This window comes from Rhinoderma darwinii, unplaced genomic scaffold (genome assembly GCF_050947455.1).
Source record: "Rhinoderma darwinii isolate aRhiDar2 unplaced genomic scaffold, aRhiDar2.hap1 Scaffold_55, whole genome shotgun sequence".
NCBI classification, from domain to species: Eukaryota; Metazoa; Chordata; class Amphibia; order Anura; family Rhinodermatidae; genus Rhinoderma; species Rhinoderma darwinii.
Window position 1 is genome coordinate 247,081 of NW_027464100.1, and position 13,459 is coordinate 260,539.

Consider the following 13,459-nt stretch of genomic DNA (forward strand, 5'->3'; position numbering starts at 1 on the left):
AGATGAGCTACATTAGCAACTTTGAAAGAGCAGCCTCAGAGACATTCAGCTCCAGGATGGTCTGTGCCAGATAAGTAGTGGTTCAGAATGCACTGGACGATGTAGGTGCACGAATAGGGTCCCAACCCAATCGTAGTCAAAATAAGTATTTGGCACACAAAGCTGAAGTTTAAAGAAGAAATCTTGATTTTTTTCAAGTGGTTGTAGATGCCAGAGGCTTAGTGCGACGCTTCGGTCATTACATGACCTTCATCAGGCACTGTGCCGTTCTGGTTGCTGGTACATCCAGTAGTTGGCGCTTCGTTCCGAATGGCGGCTGACCGCTGTAGTTGGCGCACTTGAGATTTCTTAAAACTTTGGCTTTGAGTGCCGAATACTTATTTTGGTCTGTGTCAGATGTTAGGGATGAAGTCTACAACTGGCCAGACCACCTATCTTTCCTTCGCTCTGGAAATATAGGACAGTCCACGAGGCAGCACATCATGTCTGGTCAATTCCCCTACTACTCTGTACACTAACATCTTCAAAAGAGAAGAGGAAGGTGCAGATGTGACGTTCAGGTTAGGTATTTGCAGTATTGAAGTTGTATTGTGCTCCCCTTGGAGCGCTGTGCAAAGGCAAAACTCCTTTATTGGAATGATGTGTAGATGGTTGGTACTCTATTTGGGTGCGCAGGCTTAGTTTGTTGTGTGCTCACTTGGCTAGGTCGGCATTAATGAGTGAAATGTATACAGTACCTTAGGAAAATACAGTGTGAGACAAAGATGATAACAGGAGCGCTCCCTAGAGTAATACCTTGAAAAAAAATGTCAATTAGTCTTCTCACCTTTTAAACCTCTATGTTGATAAGAACATCGACTGGATGCAGTTGTCTCTCTTTTTGTAGCTTCTTGTTCTTCTGACACGGAGTACAGTATGTCTCAGGCTGGGGGATTTCTTTGCTGGACTTCAATGAATCAGTGACCATGTCCACAATTGATTACACAGGTATAATATAGATTTTATGAAAGTTCTTTGGAATTAAAACAAATTATTTTTATGTATTTGTCTATCCATTTTTATTAGAAATACAATAAATACATTGAGGTATGTTTTTATTGACATGTGTTGCTATCAGCCAGACAGGAAAAAAATATGGATGGCCTTGGGAATCTGTAGAGGCAGCTGTTCTACAGGAAAGGGAGTGCAGAGACCCTACCAAACAGGACGAGGGGAGGAAGTCCATTGCCGGGCATCTGAAGAGACTTGCCATTAAACACCCAAAACCATTGTACTTCACCGCAGCCCTGCGAATCATGGACAAGGCTTCATTTTCAAAGACTTCTGGACAGTTGTCTTTTAATTGGATGGATCTTAAAAACCCCTTCTGGACAGTGGGGGATGGGAAGGAGGAGGTGTGGACGGATGACGTTCCGGCATTCTTAGATGGACATTAGTGGTTCATATCTGCTGCCTCTTTAGCGTAGAGACCTTGATCTGGCACATCCCTTTCCATGGCTGACGTTCTCGACACCAGGGCTTCCTCCTGCTGATGTTGTACGGTACATTCCCTTCAGTTCTGAAACAAGAATAAATAAAATGTCCTAGTGAAGAGTTGCTCTCTTGAAGATATTCCCCGTGACCCACACCAAGACCCTTTATCTGCCAGGTAGGTAGATAGTGTGTTCTATGTTCAACTAAGATACAAAATTCACAAGTAAATCTGCTCAACTAAGATGCGGTTAACACAAAGGTTTCAAAACGGGGACAGATAGGGCGCCAAGCGATGGTAGAATTTTATTTAAATACGCGTTTCTGGCACGACTTGTCCCTTTATCTGATCTTGGGATAAAGAGAGAAAAAGCACGGCGCCACCTTGTGCAGATCAGTCGGTAAAGGTGAGACAAAAGATGCCGTACTGCAGGTAATATGCTCACCTAGGTACGGGGTTAATAGGCGTGTAAATTAAAACCACAGTGCTGCTGCCAGATCCGTATCGGCATCCAAAAGGACCGCTTAGGAGGAGAAATATGCAGGAGAAAAGAGGATCATTCCAGGGGCGCTGCTGTGTGGTGATAATGATAGGATCAAAGTCCGGAGATAATAATAATAATAAAATGAATTTATTCGAATGAGTGGCTACGCGTTTCGACGATGAACAATCGTCTTCATCAGGCCATATGCATAATACATTAGACACGTCTTATATAACATCATGGTTCACAAATGACACGAGTGAAAAAAACCGCCAAATCTGTAGAGGTCAGGGTGCGTTCGTGACGTCACACCCGGCTTTTTACCATTGTCACCAATCACACCGTGGATCAGTGAATAGATAAATGTGTTCAGTACATCAATCATACACAATGAGAATGTTACATAACATAAGAATAAAAAGGGATTTAGGATATTCATAAAAGTGGTGTCGACGTATAGGATAATAAAAACCAGGCATAAAACAAATGGTTAAAATGGACACAATAAGTGGAAGTAAAAGGGACTGCGCTACAGACCAGTGGGTTGTTAGGTAACAACGAGGGACGCCAGGACGCGAACTTGGTAACCAGGGCAACCAGGCCGAGAACAGCGCAGCAGAGCATAGGGGGATATGCGTCTGCTGTGGATACTTTGTAAAAGTTAAATTCTTTATTGAGAATACGTATAAAATATAATGCTCTTTATTGCCTAGGTAGATTTTTCGGGATTTTGTGCGGCTCTAACAAAAGCGTTGCCAGGCAACAAAAAAACACACAGGACGGGAACAGCGAACAGACAGAAATATCAGCGCTCGCTGTGAATAGACCAAAAGAAGACCGCTTCGGGACAGGTTTGGTAAACATATGTATAATATTAGTTATATAGTATTCTTTACACACAGATAAAATATAGTTTGCAATAATCTGTGCCGTTGTGATTTGAGGAGGGAAAGTCGATGTATTTTTGTATATTGTCATTGAATGCACAGCGTATTTTTTGGCTCTGGTATTATATTGTATCAGCGGAATATTCACTTTACAGAAGATGATTTATAAGGAATGTTGGTTCTGACATGTATGAAATTATGTTAATAGACAACCAGTACGTGGCAAGTGGCATAGGGGGATCAAGGAGATCGGGGACTGCATATACCACGGGAGAGTTAATGAAAATTCATTACGTATACAATAATTGGACTAAAAGGGAAAAGTCACAACCTGTTGGACTTTATAAATAGAAAGAAATCGAATTGTCGGATCCTACTCATTGTTTATTATTTATTATTTATTATTTCGAGTAGTACTTTCACATTTGGAAAATTAAGGCTTATGGTTAATCAAGTGTTGATTCAGAGATATCATTTAAGCCCCCTGGGTATAAAGTCTGTAATTTGAAGATCCAATAGTTTTCCCTCTGTTTAAGTTTATTGTATCTGTTGGGGACATCGTGGTGTATGTCTTCGATGGGTGTAACTGTGATTTGGTTAAATTGACATTTGTGTGCATAGGTGAAGTGTCGAGACACACTATGCTTCAAAAAACCTGTGTTCACATTGGATCTGTGTTTATTAATTCTGGATCTCAAAAGTTGTGTGGTTCGGCCGACGTATTGGAGTTGACATGTACATTCCATTAGGTAGATAACGTAGGAACTGCTGCAACTTAGGGATGACTTAATTGGGAAGGATTCTTTTGTCACAGTTGATGTGTATGTATATTTTTTGTTGCTGATACTATTGCAGCATAGACATCTTGGGTGGCCACATTTGTACGAACCATTGGGTCTGGATAAGAAAGTAGTAGTTGGTAATGTTTTCAGTTTTCGGATTCTGCTAGGGGCCAGAATAGTGCAATATTTTAGAGAAAAGATTCAGAGAGAAGAATTTTCCATTAAAACTAATCCAAGATGCTAGATCTAAAGCCTCAGAATTATCTCAAAACTCCTGTCTAAACCCGGTACAGAAGAATAAACTAGAACAAAATAAATACCACACTAATTTTATAACCACTTACAATCAAGGGAACAAGACAGTTAGAGCAATTTTGAACAAACATTGGCACATTATAAAAAGCGACCCCTACCTTAAAGATGCGATACCATCCCATCCGAGCATCACCTTTCGCCGCTCCTTAACTCTGAGAAATATTCTGGCCCCTAGCAGAATCCGAAAACTGAAAACATTACCAACTACTACTTTCTTATCCAGACCCAATGGTTCGTACAAATGTGGCCACCCAAGATGTCTATGCTGCAATAGTATCAGCAACAAAAAATATACATATACATCAACTGTGACAAAAGAATCCTTCCCAATTAAGTCATCCCTAAGTTGCAGCAGTTCCTACGTTATCTACCTAATGGAATGTACATGTCAACTCCAATACGTCGGCCGAACCACACAACTTTTGAGATCCAGAATTAATAAACACAGATCCAATGTGAACACAGGTTTTTTGAAGCATAGTGTGTCTCGACACTTCACCTATGCACACAAATGTCAGTTTAACCAAATCACAGTTACACCCATCGAAGACATACACCACGATGTCCCCAACAGATACAATAAACTTAAACAGAAGGAAAACTATTGGATCTTCAAATTACAGACTTTATACCCAGGGGGCTTGAATGATATCTCTGAATCAACACTTGATTAACCATAAGCCTTAATTTTCCAAATGTGAAAGTACTACTCGAAATAATAAATAATAAATAATAAACAATGAGTAGGATCCGACAATTCGATTTCTTTCTATTTATAAAGTCCAACAGGTTGTGACTTTTCCCTTTTAGTCCAATTATTGTATACGTAATGAATTTTCATTAACTCTCCCGTGGTATATGCAGTCCCCGATCTCCTTGATCCCCCTATGCCACTTGCCACGTACTGGTTGTCTATTAACATAATTTCATACATGTCAGAACCAACATTCCTTATAAATCATCTTCTGTAAAGTGAATATTCCGCTGATACAATATAATACCAGAGCCAAAAAATACGCTGTGCATTCAATGACAATATACAAAAATACATCGACTTTCCCTCCTCAAATCACAACGGCACAGATTATTGCAAACTATATTTTATCTGTGTGTAAAGAATACTATATAACTAATATTATACATATGTTTACCAAACCTGTCCCGAAGCGGTCTTCTTTTGGTCTATTCACAGCGAGCGCTGATATTTCTGTCTGTTCGCTGTTCCCGTCCTGTGTGTTTTTTTGTTGCCTGGCAACGCTTTTGTTAGAGCCGCACAAAATCCCGAAAAATCTACCTAGGCAATAAAGAGCATTATATTTTATACGTATTCTCAATAAAGAATTTAACTTTTACAAAGTATCCACAGCAGACGCATATCCCCCTATGCTCTGCTGCGCTGTTCTCGGCCTGGTTGCCCTGGTTACCAAGTTCGCGTCCTGGCGTCCCTCGTTGTTACCTAACAACCCACTGGTCTGTAGCGCAGTCCCTTTTACTTCCACTTATTGTGTCCATTTTAACCATTTGTTTTATGCCTGGTTTTTATTATCCTATACGTCGACACCACTTTTATGAATATCCTAAATCCCTTTTTATTCTTATGTTATGTAACATTCTCATTGTGTATGATTGATGTACTGAACACATTTATCTATTCACTGATCCACGGTGTGATTGGTGAAAATGGTAAAAAGCCGGGTGTGACGTCACGAACGCACCCTGACCTCTACAGATTTGGCGGTTTTTTTCACTCGTGTCATTTGTGAACCATGATGTTATATAAGACGTGTCTAATGTATTATGCATATGGCCTGATGAAGACGATTGTTCATCGTCGAAACGCGTAGCCACTCATTCGAATAAATTCATTTTATTATTATTATTATCTCCGGACTTTGATCCTATCATTATCACCACACAGCAGCGCCCCTGGAATGATCCTCTTTTCTCCTGCATATTTCTCCTTTATCTGATCTTAACCTGACGAAGGGATCAGTCAAGTTTAGTCCCGGACCAGTCCGGTCCAGAAATACAGTCAAAATAAAATGGGTTTTACTTTACTGTCCACGTGTGAAGTATTTGTGTTACCCGCCGCTTACCAATTTTTAAAGGGGAACTCCAAGAAAAATTTGTCATGCAATCAAAGGCGCAGTGCCCACCCAAACTACATCGCAGGATTTTATTAAAATAATTGGCTGTTATCTATTGGATTACTCCAATATGTAAAGGCCAATATCACTAACAGCTCCTGGCTCAGCCAGCAGAGGTGGGGTCCGGAGCCGAATGGGACCCAGAGCTGCTGAAGGAGCGGGAAGTACATAAAGGGGATTTGTCTGGGGGTCTGAATACATTTTAGGGTTTTCCAGGCTTTATAAAAATTGTAATTCAAACTGAAAATTGCACCATTTAGCAAATACCCACCTTCTAATTCTCTGCGGCTCCAGTGCCGGCGGTTCACAATCCCCTGCCGGCCTGTTTACATAGGCTGGACCAGTGATGTCCCGTATCGGCACATGATCGAACTAGTCAATCACTGGCCACAGTGGTCACGTGCCATACTTACTTAGATCACTTCTGCAGGCGATACCCTCCCTCTATACTGTCCTTACTGCAATGTTTTTATAGTGAGGACAGAATACAGGGAATATCTGGTACACAAAGTGTATTCTCACTAACCCTGCCCCATGACAAGCCATGCCCAATGAACCACGTTCTGTCAAAGGTAGGCCCTGTCAAGTCCTGTCTCAAGCCATCTGAAACCGAAGTGTCCCTAGAAAGAAATTCCAAATATTGTCAACTATGCTCTATTAGGGTATAGTATGAAGAATCAGTGCAGTAGGGTCTATATACTACTATATACACAAAGCTGCCATGTGCTGAACATTGCAAAACACACTTTTCATAAAAGAGCGTTAATTCCAGTCCTGCAGTCACCCTGATGACCTTATACTGTGCCAGTACTTGAGGTAGGTGTGCCCCTTTATATATTACTTGCAGCCAGAATTGGCACCGGGATTATCAGCTCATTGACGAATTCTTGAGGTCACATTTGTGTCTTGATGTCACCAGTCTGAACCAATCCTACGCCACTTGCTCTTTATAGAATTTGCAGAAAAAAAAATACCCCTAGCAATAAATACTGCATGTAAATAATATTCTCATTACAGTACAACAACAAATAAATGGAAAAAGCGCCATATCCCTATTAGGTCCCGCGGACATCATAGAGGTGGTCCTTGACTTCCAGTCCTGCAGTCACCATGAAGACTTTGTGCTGTCAGTGCAGGCAGAATAAAGCTGACATGGTGACAATGTAATGTTTTATATGTACTACTACTCCCTGTACTGACTGATAGTAGAGAGAATGGACTAAGCTGAAGGATTCCCGACTCTTATCAATTCTTTAAATAGGGAATATGCCCTGAATACTAACCCCAAATTTATATTACATTTATAGTAGGACAGATTTACTATTCAAATTGAGCCAGAATTATGGCGTACATGTTGTGCGCCATATTTATTAATTGTTTTAGACACATTTTGCGGCGTGCTTGACAAGGGGCGTGGCCTAGAATAAAGGGGCGTGTCTTAAACTAAGCCAACCAAGAGGTGGTATAAGGAAGAGAAAAGTGTCTAACATGTCTAGCAAAATCTATCATACATCGTGCACCACTGTGATGAATTTGGCGCAATTTCTGACTTCCTTGTATCAGTTTACACTGTGTAAAACTCAGATAGTTTTAGGCCCCATGCACACGAACGTATTTTTGCGGCCGCAATTCACCCGCAAATCTGCAGGTGAATTGCGACCCCATTCATTTCAATGGGCCCATGCACACGACCTTGGTTTCCACGGTCCATGCATTGCCCAGGAACCTGGACCGCAAAAACAACGGACATGTCTTATTACGGTCGTGTTTTGCGGTACAGGCTCATAGAAAATAATGCACGCGGTCATATGCACGGCCCGTGATTTGAGGGTGGCCGCGGGTGACACTCCGCGGACGTACGAGCCGTAAGTCACGGTCAATGCACCTCACTATGGTCGTGTGCATGAGGCCTTAGTAAATCTGCCCCATGGTAATACCAGTGACAGCCGCTCTTTCCCGGGGGGGTACAGTCCTCCGCACATCTTCATCCACGTCTCATCTTGTATGTGCCGGATACTTTTCTCCTTATACCTGAGAAGTAACAAAAATAACATCAGAAACTAAAAAAACACAATTCCAAGTATTTCTCCCCATTTCTAAAAATAACATTTCCTGCAAGTGAATAATGGAAAATATAAAGATATAAATATATTCAGGCCTATGTGTCTGTCCAGGGGGTCAGTGAGGGTCCTGCCTGTTATATGTGGGGAGGTCGTGCTGCACAATAACGGAGGGGAAAATGTCTGTACATCAATATATATCTGTCTCTAGGAGCCCCTACAAAGTCTCAGTGAGGGCCCTGTCTGTTATACGTGGGGAGCTTGTATACAGCGTTAGTAACAGGCATGTCACTCCAGTATAGATATTTTGGGTGCGGGTTCTTCGACCCCACTGTCCATAGTTTAATTAAACACCTTAAGAAAATGGATCATCACTAAGAAGTTTTATTTAAAGGGGTACTCCCATCTTACTATTTCTCTGGGACTCACACCTATGTGGAAAACGGAGGTCTCTCCCTGACCCTGTCCTGCTTTGTTCCCACATCCCTGTCCTGTCTAATGGCTGCTGATTCCAGGTGGAGAATGACTTGGGAAAGGCCTCGCACGTCCCTCTCTCTATTCTGTTCTATGGAAGTTTCGGAAACAGCTGAGCGCTGTTGAACTATTTGTGTAACTCCCATAGTACAGAACGGAGAGAGCTGTGTGCATGAGCATAGGTGGATATCACATAAACGTCTGAGATGGAGAAAACCCTCTAAAGAGATTATTTCATTAAAGGGGTTGTACATAATTAGAAAAATAGAGCTGCTGTCTTCCAAAAACAGAGCCACACCTGTCCACAGGTGATGTGCGATGTGTGGACAGCTTAGCCCTATACATTTCAATACAGAAAAGCTGCAATACCACACACAGCCTCTGGACAGAGGTGGCGCAGAGCTTCCATTTGGGTCATAGAGAGGGTCTCCAGCGTGATACCCCCCTCTATGATATCTAAATACCCTTATAGGGCATTTCAGGTGTAACCAGAAGTTAAGGTGATACAAAAAAATATTCCATACATGAGATTTCCTTAATGGAGATATTGTAACAATAATTACTGAAAATATGTAATTGACTTTTTCCTCCATTGTAGGAATAGAACCCGAGAAGTGACGTTTTGGACTACGGAACAGTCGATCCTCCGGATGAAATGCTGTGTGGTTGGAGCGCAGTCCCAGGAGCGCTGGTGTTGTTGTGCTGATCCATGTTCTTCTTATCTGGAGCTTGTATACAGAACACGCGATCCTTCTGGTCCGACCTACTAACATATATAAGCACAGCCTAAACACACACGTAATGATATATAATAACATAACATTAACATAACATTACTATGTATCAGCCCTGATACGTCAGTGTCATCATATTTCTGGGGTCCCCGCACACAGGATATACGTTACCTCCTGTGATGATGTCACTTCCCTGTATTTCCTGTATGACATGGCTGCTCTTCCTCTTCCTGTTTCCATTTCTGATGTATTTCCTCTTCCTGTGTGATAAGACGTGTGCTGTTGCCTCCTGCTGTGTATAACACAAGATGCAACATGTCTTATAAAACATGTAAATAATAATCGCAGAAAGCGAAAAAGATTTTGTTCATTTCCATTCACATCAATGGTTATTTGTTTGCAGCCGTTTTTCTGAGCCATACTTGTCTGTTTTTAGAATCAACTACAGGGAGATTTGAGATGTGGTTTGAGAATTTCTTTCCTATGTAAACCCCACCGATAAGGACAGCTAAGAAGCCTCAGTTATCAGCGAGCAACCCCATAATTAGACTAAGCAGAGTGCCCCCATACAGTGCCAGCAGAGTATTGTCCCTTAAACAGTGCCAGTATACTGCCCCCTCATAAACAACACTACCAGCAGAGACCCCCTAAATAAACCATATTGCCAGCAAAGTGCCTCCAATAATTAGTGCCAGCAGACTGCCCCCAATAACCACTACAAGCAGAGTTCCCCCTCACAAATAGTCCCAGCAGAGTGCCTTCCTTTATGCAGCTACATCATGTAAGATCTTCCCTAGTTTGGAAGTCTCCAGGACAATCTGGGAGAGAAGACAAGTGTGATGTAACCTGGTTGCAGTGTGTAAATGTAGCCTGAAACATCACGTGTAGCCCCTAAGTCTATGTTCACATGTTACATATTTATTGCAGATTTCCATGGTCAAATTGACACATAAAGTATGAATGTGAATAGGGTTCTAGAAAACTGCATAAACTTGCAGCAGTAACAATCTGCAGTAGATTGTAATGCAAAGGATGCACAGCCAAATATGCTGCAAAAGCCACATGTAATATATGGAGAAATATTAGGCCTAGTTCACACAGAGTTTTTTTGGAGCGTTTTTTTAAGTGGAAAACGCATCGAAAACCGCACCAAAAAACGTCCGAAAACTAATCTTATTGATTTCAATGGGATGCAGAGGCGTTTTTCCCACGAGAAAAAAACACTCACAGGAAAAAGCAGCGTCAAGCCCTTTCTTCAAGCGTTTCCGTCTCTGACCTCCCATTGCCATCAATGGGAGGCAAAGAAAATGGTTTTCGCAGCATTTTTGCCTGCGGTGCTCAATGGCCGTGGTCGAAAAATGCGTAAAAAAAGCGGCAGAAGGAATTTTGAGGCAGATTTTTCCACCTGCAAAAAACTTGGTGTGTAAATAGGGACTTCGTGTCCACATGTGACCTACTCTATCCAATCACAGCTGTAATTCCAGCCAAGGCTGCCTAAGATTATGTTCACACCCCCCACTTCTCCTGCGGTTTGGCCGCTGCAGCCCGATGAGGAGGGATTATAACTAGAAATTGTGGATATAAAGAACATGCAGAGGTTTCTGTGTGACAGTCTAAGGGCATGACCAGACGTGGCGGAGTTCTGCATACACTGTCCGCATCAATGCCGCACAGAATCTGCGTTGCAGATTCTGTCGCGGCTTTGCCTAAAATGGGCATTAAATTGATGCGGACTGGCCGTTGCGTATTGAGGGGGAAAGGGCTTCCCTTCTCTCTATCAGTGCAGGATACAGAGAAGGGACAGCCCTTTCCCTAGTAAAAGAAAAACAAATTCATACTTACCCGGCCGTTGTCTTGGTGACGCGTCCCTCTTTCGACATCCAGCCCGACCTCCCTGTATGACGCGGCAGTTCATGTGACCGCTGCAGCCTGTGATTGGCCTGTGATTGGCTGCAGCCGTCACTTGGACTGAAACGTAATCCCGGGAGGCCGGACGGGAGGAAGAAGCAGGGAGTTATGGGTAAGTATGAACTTCTATTTTTTTTACAGGCTGATGTATATTGTGATCGGATGTCACTGTCCAGGGTGCTGAAACAGTTACTGCCAATCGTTTAACTCTTTCAGCACCCTGGACAGTGACTATTTACTGACATCGCCTATTAACGCTCCTGTAATTACGGGTGCACACACGTAATCACCCGTAATTACGGGAGCCCCATTGACTTCCTCAGTCTGGCTGTAGATCTAGAGATACATAGGTTTAGCCAGAATGAAGAACTATCATGTTAGTAAAACCAGTACGCTCCGCAGCACACATAACATCTGCGGACTTCATTGCGGAATTTTCACTCTCCATTGAAGTCAATGGAGAAATTCCGCAATGAGTCCGCAACAAGTCCGCTACACGTCCGCAACAGCCAGTGTATGCTGCGGACACCAAATTCCGCACCACAGCCTATGCTCCGCAGAATTGTCCGCAACGTGTAAACGAACCCAACTAAAAAGCTGTGGAAAGCAATGGAGAAACGTGTACGCTGCGGATTTCCGCTGCGGACTATCCGCAGCGGAATTGCAGAGCAATTCCGCCACGTCTGGTCATGCCCTAAGGCTCTGTTCACATCTGCATTGGGGTCCCGTTCTGACGTTCCCGTCAGAGGTTTCCGTCAGAACAGGACCCTGAGCAGACACAAACTGACACCGACGGAAACCAGGGGTTTCCGTTTCCATCACCATTGATTTCAGTAGTCGACTAAGCTATTGCTTCCGGCAAAACGAAGGGTCCGGTGCACAAAAGAGACAAATGGAAACCACGGGCACCGGCTCCGTCACCATTGAAATCAATGGTGATGGAAACGGAAACCCCTGGTTTTCGTCGGTGTCTGCTCAGGGTCCCGTTCTAACGGAAACCTCCGACGGAACGTCAGAACGGGACCCCAACGCAGATGTGAACAGAGCCTAATATGGATGAGAAAGGGGAGGTGGGACTACTCATTTATTATGCCCGGATACTGAACTGGTATTACTAGTATTATACCCTGTTCTATGAACTCTACCCGCTGGAGAACCCCAAAGATGCTTGTACCACTGATCGAGGTGCTATGTGTTTTGTAGTAAAATTAAATTGGTATTTGATTATTTTTTTTACAGTTAATATTTATTAAAAATTCTGTTTTAAAGTTTTTTGCCTGGCAGTGATAGTTTGATATTTGTCCAAAACCTATTTATTTCCATATTTCATGGATATTATGAGGTGGGACTACTCACCTAACCAGTATGTTCCTGACGGGAGCTGCATGCGTCCATCTCATCAAGTCTCCGATCTCCTGGCAGCTCCACTTTGTACAGATCCTACAATGAAAATCTATGCAAAAAGTTTACACCAAAAAAACAGAAAATTCTACTGCGGAACCAGGATTGTTGTTGTGTGGCAGGGCTGCACCTCGCCCTTCTGCTGCCGGAGGTAAACAGTGAAATAGCGCCACCACCTGCATCACCATAGAGTGGCCATGTGGGGTAGAGAAAAGATAGCAAAGAAAATATAGAAAACCTTTATGTTTACATGTAGTAGAAATCTATTTAATACAAGTGAATAATATTTATAAAAATCGTAATCACATGCTGCGTTAGACCTCATTCCCACGACAGGGTTTCCCGGCCGGGTGCCGGCCGTTCATAAATCGGCCGGCACCCGGCTGCATTAGGAATAATAGACCCCTAATGGGGCTATTCACACGACCGATTTTTTGACGGCCGGGGAAACCGGCCGTCAAAAAATAGGACATGCTCTATCTTCGGCCGGGTACCCGGCCGCCCGGCTCCCATAGAAGTCTATGGGGCCGGGTAATACCCGGCCATCACCGGGATGTGTCCCGAGTGATGGCCGGGTTTTCCGGCGCTTGCGCTCTGTCTCCTCCTCCTCACAGCGCAGAGTGCATGTGAGGAGGAGGAGTTGATGCCATTCTGACGAATGGCATCGCTGTACACTGTGTTGCAGGGCCGGGGTGTACAGCAGGTGGAAGGGAGCGCTGCGCTGGCTCCCTTCCCCTGGTTGTTTTAAAAGCACCCTGGCCCGGCGACACCTTCGATGGCGCCGCTAGCAGCTGCT

General features: G+C 43.2%; 1 long non-coding RNA gene across 2 annotated transcripts; it reads right to left on the reverse strand.

The window, feature by feature from the left end:
* Positions 1–1,050: 1,050 nt before the first annotated feature.
* LOC142723479 (uncharacterized) lies at positions 1,051–12,994 on the reverse strand. Of its 2 annotated transcripts, none has more exons than XR_012875673.1 (4): positions 12,619–12,994; positions 9,184–9,643; positions 8,024–8,117; positions 1,051–1,558 (listed from the first exon to the last, which is right to left on the reverse strand). It is a non-coding gene; the product is annotated as an uncharacterized LOC142723479 (long non-coding RNA). The 2 variants fall into 2 exon arrangements; XR_012875672.1 differs by having other exon boundaries at positions 9,184–9,646.
* Positions 12,995–13,459: the final 465 nt, after the last annotated feature.